Below are 14,689 nucleotides of genomic sequence, written 5' to 3'. Positions count from 1 at the left end.
GATTGTTTTTACCTACCAAGCTCCACATAAGCCTTCCACTTTTACATATGAGTAGAATAGGTTGAAGACAATCTAATGTAGGCTTGAGCGACTTGATGAGATGAGTATTTCCATGATCTTTTGCAAGAGATCCTCACTTATATTTGATATGCATTCTTTTGAAATCTCTTCACGATGAAACAAGGTAAAGGTTTGAAGTTCGCTTAAGTTTGAGAGCATTGCATTTATTTATTATTGTGGCTTGTTCTTTAATTGCTAGTCTATCTCCCATAATAAAAAAGTAGCCGGTCAAAACATGAACTTAAATGCTAAATACTTGAGAGAGCAATATGTCTTGTTATGTATGACTAAGTGCAGAGAGGACATTGAGGGGCAACGCTGATTTTTTTATAAGCAAAGCTCCTGGACTTACTCGAGGACGAGCAAGGTTTAAGCATGGGGGGAATGTTGGCGCTCCTTAAGTACCCACTTTATCCCTTGTTTATCCTTGATAATGGCATGAATTCAATATCAAAATCACTAACCGTCCTAACCCCGGCCTAATTATTGGTCATTTTCACATATGCACATATATTTTGGAGGAACTTTTTTTTGCAGGTTTTTGGCCTATTTTGGAGCATGAAATGACGAGGCCCGTGATCGAGCGCTAACACGGAGAAAGACGAAGGCCAAAGCCCAAAGGGAGGACCAAAGCCCATGTTGATTCGAAGCCCATTTATGCACATCCATCCTCCAAGAGAGCCCAAAGGACCGAGCCCACGAAGATGAGATCAAGATACTTCGGGATTATGCAAAGCAAATGAAGATTTAAGGAAGGATTCCCTATCCTATCCTTTCCTCGAAGATATCTCCAAGATAACGACGTCAAAAGGGGTACAATCGTGAAGGACATAAACTCTAGAAGATGCGAGGAGTCTGCACGCGAAAAATGAGACCGAGGCGAGCCCGAAACAGGGTAGGCCGGCCGGCCCAGCCCGTTTTCGAGTTGGTTTGGCCTCCCCTTCGACCGGTGGCTTCATCGGCTTATAAATAGCTCGCACCTTATTCATCTCGAGGCATCCATCCACCCAGAACTCGACGAAAACCTAGGGCCAAGACCGGAGGGAGACGACGGCCACCGCAAGTCTTCGAAGTTGTCTAGGAGATGGCTTAGGCCACCCCTAGCCGCCATGGCCTCCCTGCGAGGTTGTGCCATGGTGGAGTTCATGAGCTAGTTGGAGTCGTCAATGGTATGTACTCGGTGGTGACGATCCAAACGAATCTATTATGTGAGTAATGATAATCATGTCTTCCGAATCTATTAGCGATCATGTCCTCTCTTTCGATTTCGTTCTTTTCTTTAGGTTTGCTTCATCTTAGATCTATTATCGAGATAGATCACTTAGCATGATCTTTTAGTCATGGTGGCTAGAGGTTCATGGCGGAACTACCAAAGGGGGTTCGACTTGCTTCAGGGTATTTCGTTCAAAAGGGGGGCGTCGTGACAGGCCGTCTCCACAGAGTAGGCGGAGTATCGAGGGATCGGATTGGAGATTTTGAGTTTAAAGATGCTTTTGATTGAGATGCATGATTTATTTGCTCGTTAGCTTGAACTACAACTAGATGACGATAGGCCTAGTCATGTCTTTGGTTTTGCTATGATTAAGCTTATGTTCATGGATGAGATCAACCTTTACACATCACTCATATCTGTCAAAATTTTACCCTTTATATGCAATCAATGCTTCATGTTAGGATAGATCCGTTAGATTAGATGGAAAACCTTAGGTAGTTCTTTGTCGATCCACGGATTGATAAACCTTGGGGGAATACTCTAAGGGAAAAGCTACACGAACTGTGCGCTTGCGGTATACAAATCGGGGCGCTAAGGAGTGTCAACAACCGCACTCGAGCAGCAGCGTACCGCGCGTGGTGCACATGCCCAGGCGGCGGGATGTGTTGCCCAGGAGCGCATCCTGGCCGACGACAACGTCGACAAACCTCCAGAACTGAAGACGGCCGGCGAAAAACTCGTCGCTGCGGCCTATCTACTCCAAATTATGCCCCTTGACCCGAGCCACCCCGACGACAAGACGTTGCAGATCAGCGCCACCCTCGACGGCAAATAGGAAGTGGTGCTCGTCGATTTTCTCCGCACCAATGCTGACATCTTCGCGTGGAGCCCCTCGGATATGCCTGGCATACCGAGGGAGGTCGCCGAGCACTCCCTTGATGTCCGACCCAACTCCAAGCCGGTGAAGTAGCGCCTGCGACGCTTCGACGAGCTCAAGCACCGGGCGATCGGCGAGGAGTTGCAGAAACCTCTGGCGGCCGGATTCATCAAGGAGGTATTCCATCCCGAATGGCTAGCTAATCCCGTATTAGTGAAGAAAAAGAATGGAAACTGGAGGATGTGCGTAGATTATACTAGTTTAAATAAGACATGTCCGAAGGTTCCCTTTCCTTTGCCACGAATTGATTAGATTGTAGATTCTACTGCGGGATGCGAACTTCTATCCTTTCTTGATGCTTACTTCGGTTACCACCAAATCAAGATGAAAGAGTCTGACCAGCCTGCGACTTCTTTTATCACACCTTTCGGCATGTACTGCTATGTTACGATGACCTTTGGCCTTAGAAACGCCGGAGCCACATACTAGCGGTGTATGCTCCACGTTTTCGGAGACCATCTCCGGCGCAGCGTAGAGGCATATGTCGACGATATCATTGTAAAATCTAGGAAGGCGGACGACCTGGTTAAATATCTCCGAATCGCATTCGATTGCCTACGGGCCAAGGGGGTAAAACTCAACCCCGAGAAGTGCGTGTTCGGGGTGCCTCGAGGCATGCTCTTGGGTTTCATTGTCTTCCAGCAGGGCATCGAGCCCAACCCTGAAAAAGTCTCGGCCATCACTCGGATGGGACCGATCCGAGACCTAAAGGGGGTACAGAGGGTCATGGGATGCCTAGCGTCCCTTAGCCGGTTCATCTCGCGTCTCGGCGAGAAAGGCTTACCCCTGTATCGACTCTTGAGGAAAACCGAACGCTTCACGTAGACCCCCGAAACCCAAGAAGCCCTCGAAAGGCTGAAGGCGTCGCTCACTCGCGCCCCCATTCTCACACCACCCACGGATGGCGAGCCCCTCTATTTGTACATAGCTGCGACGACCCAAGTGGTCAGCGCGGTGATCATGGTCGAAAGACAAGAGGAGGGCCATGCTCTGCCCGTCCAACGGCCGGTGTACTACATCAGCGAGGTGTTGTCTGAAACTAAGACACCCTATCCGCAGATTCAGAAGCTGCTCTATGCAGTGGTTTTGGCTCGGCGCAAGCTACGCCACTACTTCGAGGTCCATCCCGTCACCGTGGTCTCGTCTTTCCCTTTGGGAGAGATAGTCCGCAACCGGGAAGCCGAGGGTAGGATTGCCAAATGGTCCGTGGAGCTGATGGGAGAAACTCTTACCTACGCCCCCTGCAAAACGATCAAGTCCCAAATCTTGGCCGACTTCGTGGCTGAATGGACGGACATTCAGCTGCCCCCACCACAAATCCAGGGTGAATGCTGGACTATGTACTTCGATGGGTCGGTGATGAAAACCGGCGCCGGTGCCGGCCTCCTCTTCATCTCACCCCTCGGAGAACACATGCGGTACGTGATACGCTTGCATTTCCCTACGTCGAACAACATGGCGGAGTACGAGGCCCTCCTCAGTGGCCTCCGCATCGCCATCGAGCTTGGCGTCAAGCGCCTCGACATGCGCGGTGACTCTCAACTCGTCGATCAAGTAATGAAGGAGTCTAGCTGTCACGACCCGAAGATGGAGGCGTACTGCAATGCGGTGCGCCGCCTCGAACACAAGTTCGATGGCCTAGAGCTCAATCATGTCCCGCACAAGTACAACGAGGATGCCGACGAGTTAGCCAAGATCGCGTCGGGGCGGACCACCATCCCCCCGAACATCTTCGCTCGCGACATCACCAAGCCCTCCGCCGAATTCAAGGATCTGGCGGAGCCGGGCCCCTCATCCACCGGGTCCCCCGGCGGGAACCCCCCGGCGGACGGGGTCGAGCCCATGAACATTGACTTCGAGACCACCTCTGCGGACGAGGCCGAGGCAATGGAAGTTGACGAGGCCCCCACTTCGCAAGATTGGCGCGTCCAGTACCTCGACTGGATGATTCGAGGGATCCTACCATCGAACCGCGCCCAGGCGCGGCGCCTCGCTAGGCGGGCCAAGTCCTTCGTTCTAATCGACAACGTGCTATACAAGCGTAGTCCCTCGGGTGTCATGCAGCGATGCATCCCCGTCCCCCGAGGGCAAGGAGCTGATCCGCGACATCCACACCGGCATCTGCGGCCATCACGCTGCGCCACGCACCCTCGTGGGTAACGCGTTCCGGCAAGGTTTCTATTGGCCCATCGCGGTCGCCGACTCCACTGACGTCGTGCGGACCTGCGAGGGTTGCCAGTTCTACGCTCGAAAGATACACCTCCCAGCCCATGCTCTGCAGACATCCCCATCACGTGGTCGTTTGCCGTGTGGGGACTGGACCTCGTCGGTCCTCTGCAGAAGGCGCCCGGGGGCTTCACCCACTTGCTGGTGGCAGTTGACAAATTCTGCAAGTGGATCGAGGCTCGACCCATCGGCAAGATCAAATCCGAGCAAGCAGTTCTATTATTCACCGATATCATCTTGAAGTTCACAGGCACCCAGTTCACAGGCAAGAAGTTCTTGGCATTCTGCGACAGTTTCCACATACGTGTGGACTGGTCGGCTGTGGCACACCCACAGATGAACGGGCAAGTGGAGCGTGCCAATAGCATGATCCTCTAAGGACTGAAGCCGAGAATCTTCAACAAGCTGAACAAATTTGGCCGGAGGTGGCTCACGGAGCTACCCTCGGTCATCTGGAGCCTGAGGACGACCCCAAGCAGAGCCACGGGCTTTACCCCGTTCCTCCTCGTCTATGGCGCCGAGGCCATACTCCCGACTGACTTGGAGTACGAATCGCCAAGGCTCAAGGCATACCAAGAGCAACAAAACCAGCGAGCTCGTGAAGACTCGCTGGACCAAGTGGACGAGGCTCGAGACGTGGCACTCCTACACTCCGCGCGCTACCAGCAGTCCCTACGAAGGTATCAAGCGCAGAGGGTCCAGCGTCGAGACCTCAATGAAGGGGACTTGGTGCTGAGGCTTTGACAGGACAGCAGGGGCCGCCACAAGCTCTCACCGCCATGGGAAGGACCGTACATAATAGCCGAGGTGCTCAAACCCGGCACATACAAGCTGGCAAACGACAAAGGCGAAGTCCTCACCAACGCTTGGAACATACAACAGTTATGTCGCTTCTATCCTTAGAATTTCGAGCTATTTGTACATCGTTTGTACTCGCATTTTCAATTTCCCGAAACAATAAAGAAGTACACATTACTTGTTTGTTTTTGGGAACCTTCCGGACCCTCGAAGGCTCGAATGCGCATGAACACTGAGGTACGCCTGGCATTACCCTCGGCAAAGCCATGCCTCCCTCGGGGGCTACTACGGGGCGAACCCCCGAACGTCTCCAAAAATCGCCAATGTTTTTCGAAATATTTCCATCTCGCCCCTAAGTTTCTCGAATCCTTGGAAAAAACGGACGCGAGGCGTAAGCAGCTACGGTACGGAGCCGGCCGAGTCGTGGGGCCGCCTACGTCTCCGGGATACGGCACCCCGCTCACCACCCCACGCCTACGTTGCTTATGAACACGAAATTCCTCGCAGACGTTTATCTAAGTCGCATACGAGAACACGGAAATAAAGTAAAGAAAACATAGGCTCGAACACACAAGGCCTCGACGGGCCACACAGTTGATTTATCAAAAATAAATCTCTTATATTCATAAGATACGATTACAAAGTGTGATTATGATAAACACTAATCTATTTACATGGGCTTCGAGGCCCAGATTTCCTACAGGCTACCATCCCCCCCTTGCGGGTCTTCAGTGGCGTCGAATTCAGCAATGGGAGGGATGTCGGCTTCGAGCTTCTCGGCAAGGATTGTGGCGAACTCCTCCGCGGTTGCGTCGGCTTCGTCCATAATGGCCGATGCGGCGTCCGCATCAGCATCATCGGGAACGACGTACCGCGACGACACCCTCTGGAGATCCATGAGGTAGTGTGTCGAGGCCACAGCGAGAGCCCGCAGGACACCGAGGCGGATGGTGCTCTTGGCGTGTTCGGCAATCCGACCGCCTAGCGCGCGCAGGCGGCTGATCACCGAACTACCCGAGACGGCACCCTCCCCCTCGAGCCCTTGGCACACGCTCACGGCGGTTTGCTCCAGCTCAGCAAATTCCGCCTGTGCCGCCATGAGCGCGGTGTGAACTACTTCCTTCGCTGCGGACTCGTCCGCCACCTTCTGCCTCAGCTCTGAGCAAAGGAAATCAACGTCAGCTACGAAAAGAAACAAACCAATGAAAACTCAAAGGTACTTACCCGTGATACTTTTCTGCGCCTCCTCCCTCTGGACTCGGGTGGCCTCTTCGAGTAAGGATAAGGAGGCTTCCTTCTCCTTAGGGGCGGCCCCCACGTGCTGGAGGGCCACCTCCTTCCCCTCGAGCGCCTCGCCCTTTTCCCGGAGGGTCCCGGTGAGGGCAACCACGACCACCTCCTTGTGGAGGAGCTTGGCCTTCTGCTGCTCGAGCATTGTGCTGAGGCACTGCAGCTCGGCGCTCTGCGCCTTAGCCTCCCAAGCCCTCTCCTCGAGCGCCGTCCGGAGGCGTTGTAGCTCGGCAACCTACGCCTCGGCTTCCCGAGCCTTCTGCTCTGCTGCAGCCCTCTGGACATCCCGCTCACCAGTTACCCGCGCCAAGTCCTCCTCCAGCGCCTGCTGACGTGCCCCCAGATCCACCATCCTAGTGTTGGCCTCGATGTTCTTGAGCACTAGCTCGGCATTGTGCTGCCCAAGCTGGCCCATCTGGGAGTACATCCGGGACATCTCGGCGCGCTTTTCGCGCGAAATCTCCCTCAGCCGCTGCAAGTGGAAAGGTGTGGGTAAAAGCATGTTAAAACTGAAATCGAATCCGAGTGATTTTCAGGGGAAAGTATTTACCTGGCTGACCTGGTAATCCGTCCTCTAATGGAGCTGGAAGGCGCGGTCGAGGGCTTCTAGGATATCGCGGCCGACGTTAAGCTGCGGGTTCCAGGCCTCCTCCTCCTCTTGCTCTTTGCGAAGAAACTCTGAGGGGAGCCCGGACGGGACGATTGCCCCGTGGTGACGCCCCTCAGACGTCCCCGCCTCGAGCACGTCCGCGCTAGCCGATGCGAACTCGGTGATGTGCGCGGCGGCGCTTGCCGCAGCAACGGGGTCGATGTCCATCGAGTCCCCGTATTCCTCGCTGCTGTCCGGCAGCTCCACCACCGCCACCACGCTCCCTTGCGCCGTTGGCGCGGGCACCACCGCGACGATACCCTCGTCCCTGGCCTCGGTGGGCTCCGAGACGGGGGCTCCTTCCACCCCCGGCGCCCCTTGCGCCGTCTCTTCCTCTGCAACGCCCTCGACCTCAGCCCTCAGGGGCTCGAGGACGAGGGCCTCCTCCTCCACATTGTCGGCAGGGCGCTCCTGCGCGCCCCCGCCAGTTTCTCCTCCCGTATCCGGTCGGGCGGCGCTGGCCGCGTCACCCTAACCGGCCTCAACTTCAATGACTGCCCGGGCGGCACCACCCGCACCGCCCCGGCCGGTCTCCTCGGCGTCGTCAGCCTGAGCGGCTGCTTCAGCACCGCTCTGGCCGGCGTCGCCCTCCTCCTCCTGTGCTCGAGCTTGCTAGGCTGCCTGGTCCCCTCGGGCCACGACCGCCCGCAGCTTCGCCGCCTCCGCCACGAGGTCCACGGCAGGCAGGGGCTGCGGCACCGTGTGCGGCGTGCTACGTGCCCCGGTTTTGAGGGCCTTAGCCGGGGCAAGCTGCACCGCTTCCTTGGCGACGGCCCCGGGGCTGAAAATCTTGGAACACAAGTTGAGGACAACAGGATCGAGAAATCGACCAAATACGCAACAAAAACGAAACCCAAGTTTACCTACCCAGATCGAGCACTCATGCTTCGCTTCCTCGTGGCGCTTCTTCGGGCCCGCGGCACCGTGCCGCCCCTTGAAGACTGCCCCGAGGGCACCCCCTCGAAGACTGCCCCGAGGGCGCCCCCCCTCGTGTCGGCCTGGTGACTCGAGGCTGCCAGCATGGACGACTCCGCGCCCGCCGCAGCCTCGTCGCCATGGATCAGCACCTGGGGCGCGGGCGTCTCCTCACCGGCTGCCGGAGGGGACGACTCCCGCTCCGCACCCTCGAGGGAGGGTCGCGCCGATGACTCTGCCACGGCCCTTGTCTCTTCCGGCGCTGCCGGCGCCCCCTCGTCATCCTCCCACTGGTAGGTCGGTGGGGGGGCTCGCACCCGCTGCCGTCCCGTCGCCCCCCCCCAGAGCGTGGTCCTCGGCATCCGAGGCCTCCTCCTCCTCCTCGTCCGTGGACTCAGGCGTGGCAGGCCGCGGCTTCCCCACCGAGCGTGCAATCTTGCACGCCTTGTCGTGCCTCGCCTTCCTCTTCCTCTTCCTCTCGACCTTTGCCTCTGCCGCGTCCTTCCGCCTTTTCATCTTCTCCGCGTGGAGGCGGTTGATTTGGCGTTCTTCCGGGACCGGGGGCTTCGAGGTGCCGCACCTCAACCCCTGCAAAGCATGCCCGAGTTGGAGTCAGAAAAAAGGGGCTACACAAGACACAGCAGATTCAGAATCAAAACTTACCAGAGAAATGTACCCCGCCTCGGGGTGCATCTTGATTCTCCAAAGATCCTCGGGATCGTGGGGGAACTCCGCCACCGCATACTTGGCCCTCCGGGCAGCGATGGTGCGGGAAAGCAGCTTGTACGACGTCCTCGAGCTTTCAACCTGGCTCCCGGGGGTGAGCTGGAAGATCGGCAGGGCCCTTTCCATGAGAGGGATCACCCTCTGCCAGTGGAAGTTTGCGATGACAGCCGCTGCCGTCAACCCCTTCCTCGCCAGGTGTGCCGGCGCGTCGGTGAGGACTTCGAGCTTTTCCTGTTGTGCTGGGGGCGACACCCCCCAGTCCCACTTTGGCGGTCGCTCCCAGAGAACTCTGTTGGTGAACGTCGGGAGCGCGCCACGGTAGTTCCGAAGGTAGAACCACCCTCGGCTCCACCTGGCGTTGTTCGTCGTCATCCTGCTCGGGATGTAGAGGTTCTTCCGGGAGTGACGCACGTGGAACGTCAGGCCACCAGCTCGCGCGAACCGCCTCGGTTGGCCCCGCGCGCTCTCGACGAAGAGTTCGCCGCGGAATAGGTGGATCCAGAGATCCCAGTGCACCTCTATCCCAAGGTACCCCTCACAGATGGCGACGAAGACCGCCGCCTGCGAGATGGAGTTGGGGCTGAAGTTTGCAGCTCCGCTCCATAATAATCGCACAATGCCCGCATAAACCTGCTGACGGGGACGCCAAAGCCTCGCTCGTGAAGGCGCACGAAGCTCACAACATAGCCCTGCGGGGGCTTTGGCTCGGTCTCCTCTGGCCGCGGGGAAATCCAAGCCGGCGCCCCCGAGTCGGAGATCCGCGGCAGCAGCCGGTCGGCGACCAACTGCTCCAGAACCGCCATGGTGGCGAAGGATTTCCCCCACGGCAATGGCTCCCGGATGTCCGACATCTCTGCGAGTCGAGGGGGGATGCGGGAGTGAAGGCTCCGAAATGGCTAAGGTGCTCTTTCTCTCTCTTTCTTTCTCTCTCTCTCCTTCCTCTTCCTCCTTTCGCTCTTGGCTGCGGGCTCAGGATGCAGGGGAGGCGGAGAAGGCAAAGCGAGACGAAGGCAAACAGCCAGGTGAGCCCAAACACCCCCTTTCTCTTTGTTTTTATTCACCTTGACGGGCGGAGCCACAGCCACAACCCCAATCTACCGCATTGAATGCGGTAGATTTCTCTGTCGCTGACGGCTAGGCCCCACGACCGCGGAGTCTCCCACGCGCGCACACAGCAATAACTGCGACACAGTAACCGGCGGGCGCGACGCGACTGTTGCGCTATCCCATCCGTCAGCCGCCGCCCACGCCGCTTCGTCTGCCTGAGGCTGCCGCCTGAAAAGGCGCGCCCGCACCGCACCGCACGAATCGGGCCACGTCGCCCACCACCAGCGGAAGACCCGCACGCGTGACTCGCGACTCTACGTCATTTTCGAATCAATACGGAATATTCCTTCGGGGGTCCCTTTACCCTCGAAGGAATCGCATTTCGAGGCCTTACTAATCAGGGGTTCGAAGCTTGGCCCTTCGGGGGTTCGACAGGTACCCCAGATCACCAGAGTCAGGGACTGCAGGGATGTGCCGTACAAGCCACCCTCGAACGCGGAGTTCGAGACATCCTACGTAGTGTTCAAGGCCAGTCAAGGGTGCATAGAAGGGGGATCCCATCGAGGGAGAGCATCGAGCCCTCGGACCCTATCGAATGGGTCCGAGCCCCGCCTAGCGAACCCTCGCGAGCGCTTCATGAGACGTGTCCATGGACCATGAGCCGACCCTTATCGAACGGGGCACGGACGTTTGCTTGAACAACCCGCTAACAGCTCACCGAAGCAGCCATAGCTCGGGGCCCGGGCATGGGTAGCATGGTGCGCTTCACCTCTCCTCCCTGCGGAAAGGCAACGAGGGTCGTAATCAAAGTCGAGAGTTCCCCCGAACGCCTTCACACAGGCCTAGGCTCGGGGGCTCTTCGCACACCACGGTTCCGATCGCACCCTCGAATAAGTCGACGACCGTCAACTACGAAGCTCCACATGTGTAACCAAATCCTCCGCTATTTACGTGTGCTCTCCTGACGGTTAAGCTGAACGCCGGGCCGTTGTTCCAGCACGGAGAATGCCGAGGGCGGCTGAAAGAGTGCTGTTGTCGGCTGAAAAAGACGCTGGACGACCATCCCGGTGAGGCAACCCAGTGGGGCAACGTTTATAGCCCTTGGATGAGCACAAATTCTCCTCCAAGGCCTCGGGGGCTACACCCGCGGGTGCGCTGACGCGCCCCCGCGAAGGAGACTTCACACATATTCGAGGCCTGTGACCCTCTGTATGGCCCTATACCCTCGATCATACTTCCCGTAAAAAAGAAAGGGGGACTTTATTGCTCAATGCAAATAAAGATTACAAAGGGTTACCGGCGCGAGGCCGTCGAAAGATACAAACACGTTGCCACCTACGTGGCAATTTTCCCTGTCTTGGGGAGGAGCGAGCGACGAAGAAAGGCACCGAGCCCCTGGCTGACGCAACGGCCAGGCTGCTAGGGATGCGAGGAGCAGCCCCCAGGCTGCACGGGTCCAACGGCATGCTCTCCTCGCAAGCTTTCTTCTAGCGTCTCCTCCACCAAAGACCACGCGGGGGGTCGAGCTGGCGGACAGTGCCCTCCGCACCGTCTCCGCGAGAGCAACCTTGTTGCCGGGGGGGACGATGCGAAAAACAGCCGCCAGACCTGACGCCAGCGCCACGGTCAGGCGTCTCCATCCCCCTTCAGGCTAGGGGACATCGCAGGAGCAGGACCCCACGGGCCCAATGCTCTTCTGCTGATCCCACTTAAGCTGAGGGATGGTGCGCACGCCCACTCCGGTCATCCCCCACCGCTCGCAAGCATTCTTCTAGCGCCAAAGCCTAAAAAAGCCAGGCCACCCCATTTGGGGGCCGGTCACGAAAGGCAAAGGAAAACATTACAAGATTTAGGCGATGCTGGAAGAAAGAGCTAGGAGGTTGGAGAGGAAAGGGAACCCCACGACCCCTATTTATAGCTGTGCCGGGCACCAAGCTTCAAGGCTGTCGAAAAGCGGGGGCTTGGATTGCCCGTGACGGCACGGCACTCCACGAGCAAAGGATGCCCTCGGTCACCGCGCCGAGACGCGACTAAACAAAATAAAGCGAAGCTGAGCCCCTAGACACTAGGCGACACAGCATCGGCTCAGGCCGACCGCCCTCGAACGGCGCAACTAGGGAAGGCGGGGCCAAGGCCCTGAGTGCGGGACATCACGACGAAAGCACCAGCTGCCAAGCAATGGGCGCCATCGTCGCCCTGGCCCCCCTCAGTGCGCGGATACATCTTGTCCTTGAAACAAACAAACAAAGAGGCACGCGCCTCGAGGTACCCTCCTCGCAGGCGCACTACTCCGACCGACGAGTTGTCACATCCTCCGGGCCCGCGCTTAGGCGCGCCCAGCAGGTGTATGACTTTAACCAATCACGGCAAGGGAGAAATCGCCGAATTACTCTTTGGCCGAATCCCTTGACTCGACCAAAGCCTCGGGGGCTACTGTCGGGTACCACAATTAGGGACACCCTAATTGGGGAACTCAGACTGCTTCAAAACGCAAACACATGTTAAGGCAACTGGGCCCACGAAGGCCCACGACCTCCTTCCAAATCCGGAAGAAAGGAAATGACTCAAAGAAGTCCAGCATGTGGACCATTCGCACCCCTCTTAGGCCCGCCGGACAATTTCCGCCTCGCTCGAGGGTAGCGGATCTACACTCGAGCAGGTCACTCATCTTCGCCTCGCTCGAGGGCTCCCCTGGGGACCCTCGACCGTGCAACGCATCTCCGCCTTGCTCGAGGGTAGCGAATCTACCCTCAAGCGGGTAAGTCATCTCCGCCTCGCTCGAGGCCACCCCTCGGCACAAGGGACGAACGGCCCCGTCGCCCAACCGCTCGCTGTACGGAGGCATTGAATGCCCATCACTCCTCCACAGTGCTCAGGACAGGCGGCGTCAGGCCGCCATTCCCACAGTAGCTGTGATAGGAGTCCCATCCATCACCTCCGGTCACTGCTCCGCCATCCCGGATGCTGTGGCGGCACTGTGGAACCTGCGACGCGAGACAAGATAGGCTCAGCACAGTCCCCGTTACTATTCTGCCAACTCCGGTTGACCGGACTCCACCTCATCATACGTATGGCCCCGGGCCCATCTTCCGCTGGGGAGGAGGTCCGGTGTCGCCACGGACCCCTCGAAGAGGGACGCCCGTCACCACAGCCGGGGCCCCAGACCCCCCTCGAGGGGTCCGGGACTTCCACGTGCCTCCCGGACCTCCTAATGTGCACGCCAGTACTTCGACCAGGGGGTCCGGGACAGCCGTGTGCCCCGCTACTGCTGGTGCACACAAGACTTTGACCTGTGGGGCCCGCAGAATGCCACCGCTGGAGCACGCTGGACCCTGACCTGCAGGGCCCACGAAACGCCGTCACGCCACTTGCAGGGGCTGGCAGAACGCCAGCGCGATCTCCGCAAGACCAAGGACGATATCCAGGACGACTGCCGCGCCTGACGCCATGCCCCACAGTGTACTTCCTACAGTATTCGGCATCTGTACCCCGCGATTTGGGGGAAAACGATGACTTCCACGCCCCACTCATGTGCACCGCCTCTCCTTGTGGCTATAAAAGGAGGAGGCGGGCTTCCTTTAGACTCTCTCGCTCTCTCTCTCTCTCTGAGGACGCTCAGACGCTTCTGGGCCTCAGCTACTGCGGTCATCTACGTTCACGATCATCGCCATACCCGACTCCTCTTCTAGCAGAGACCTGGGAGCTTCCCTCCCTCTCTCGCCTCGCTTGTACCCCCTACTACAAGCACTCCGGGTGCAAGATAATACAGTGCCCTCGCACACCCCCTTTGCTGGACGTACGGCCCCGCGGCCGGAACCAGGATAAACCGTGCGTTACTGTGTTGTCTCTTGCATCATCATCTGGGACGAGGAAACACGCGGTATTTACTAGTTGGGATCCGGGCCCCCGGGTCGGTACACCGATAGTTGGGGTAAAAAATTCTCGTTGTGCTCGCCGTGAGACTTGGCCCTCTCGGCCATTGGGCAGAGTTCGGGGGGGGGGGGGGGTGTGTCTCTACCAGGGTAAGGTTTGCTCCAAGGGGGCACCGTAAACCGCCCCCCACCCTACATAGGGGGGGCTTTGGGGGGAGCGAGCCCTCCAACGGCTCCCCCACAACTCCCCCTACGTATGGGGAGAGATGAATCTCTCCCCATGTATGGAGGGAGGTCACATCTCCCCCTATACTTTAATCACGCTATTTACTTATGATAAAAAATTTATCTGGGATCCGTAACATGATAATAATGCGTATTATGACAGTACAAATACTGTATGATTTTTTTAAAATTTAAAAACGATAAATAAATAGTTAGTTAATGAGTGATAGTATACAGAGGGAATAGATATGGGGGGAATGGTTGGAGAGAAGGAGTTATAGGGGGAAATCTTTTAGAGGAAGGTAGTAAAATATAGTAAATAGTACGTTTGAGGGGAGTTGGATGGGGAGAATGGTTGGAGATAGCCTAAGCCGGTGCCTTTCATTTCACACCCCATCCCAGAGTTTTTAAACACATGTCCTGAAACATCGCTGGTAGTGTGGCTGGGTGCTTATCGCAACGATTTCATTTCATCCTAGCTATGTCTCAGTCTTTTTTTCCCCTCCATTTTGTGTTCACGCGTTTTCATGTGATCTCAACGGAGTTCGACAACAGTTTCACGCGTGTTTCACTTTCACCTGGCAGGGTGTTTCCTTGAATCTTGAACTGGCAATGTCTGCTGTATTTCAGACCCATAATGTGTATCATTGTCTAGGTTTGCAACGTCAATCCCATGTTATTCTTTTAGAATACGTTAGGATTTCAAATATACTCCCTCCGTTCCAAATTAT

Source organism: Panicum virgatum, chromosome 6K, assembly GCF_016808335.1.
Source record: "Panicum virgatum strain AP13 chromosome 6K, P.virgatum_v5, whole genome shotgun sequence".
Classification (NCBI taxonomy): Eukaryota; Viridiplantae; Streptophyta; class Magnoliopsida; order Poales; family Poaceae; genus Panicum; species Panicum virgatum.
This window is presented reverse-complemented; position numbering follows the sequence as displayed.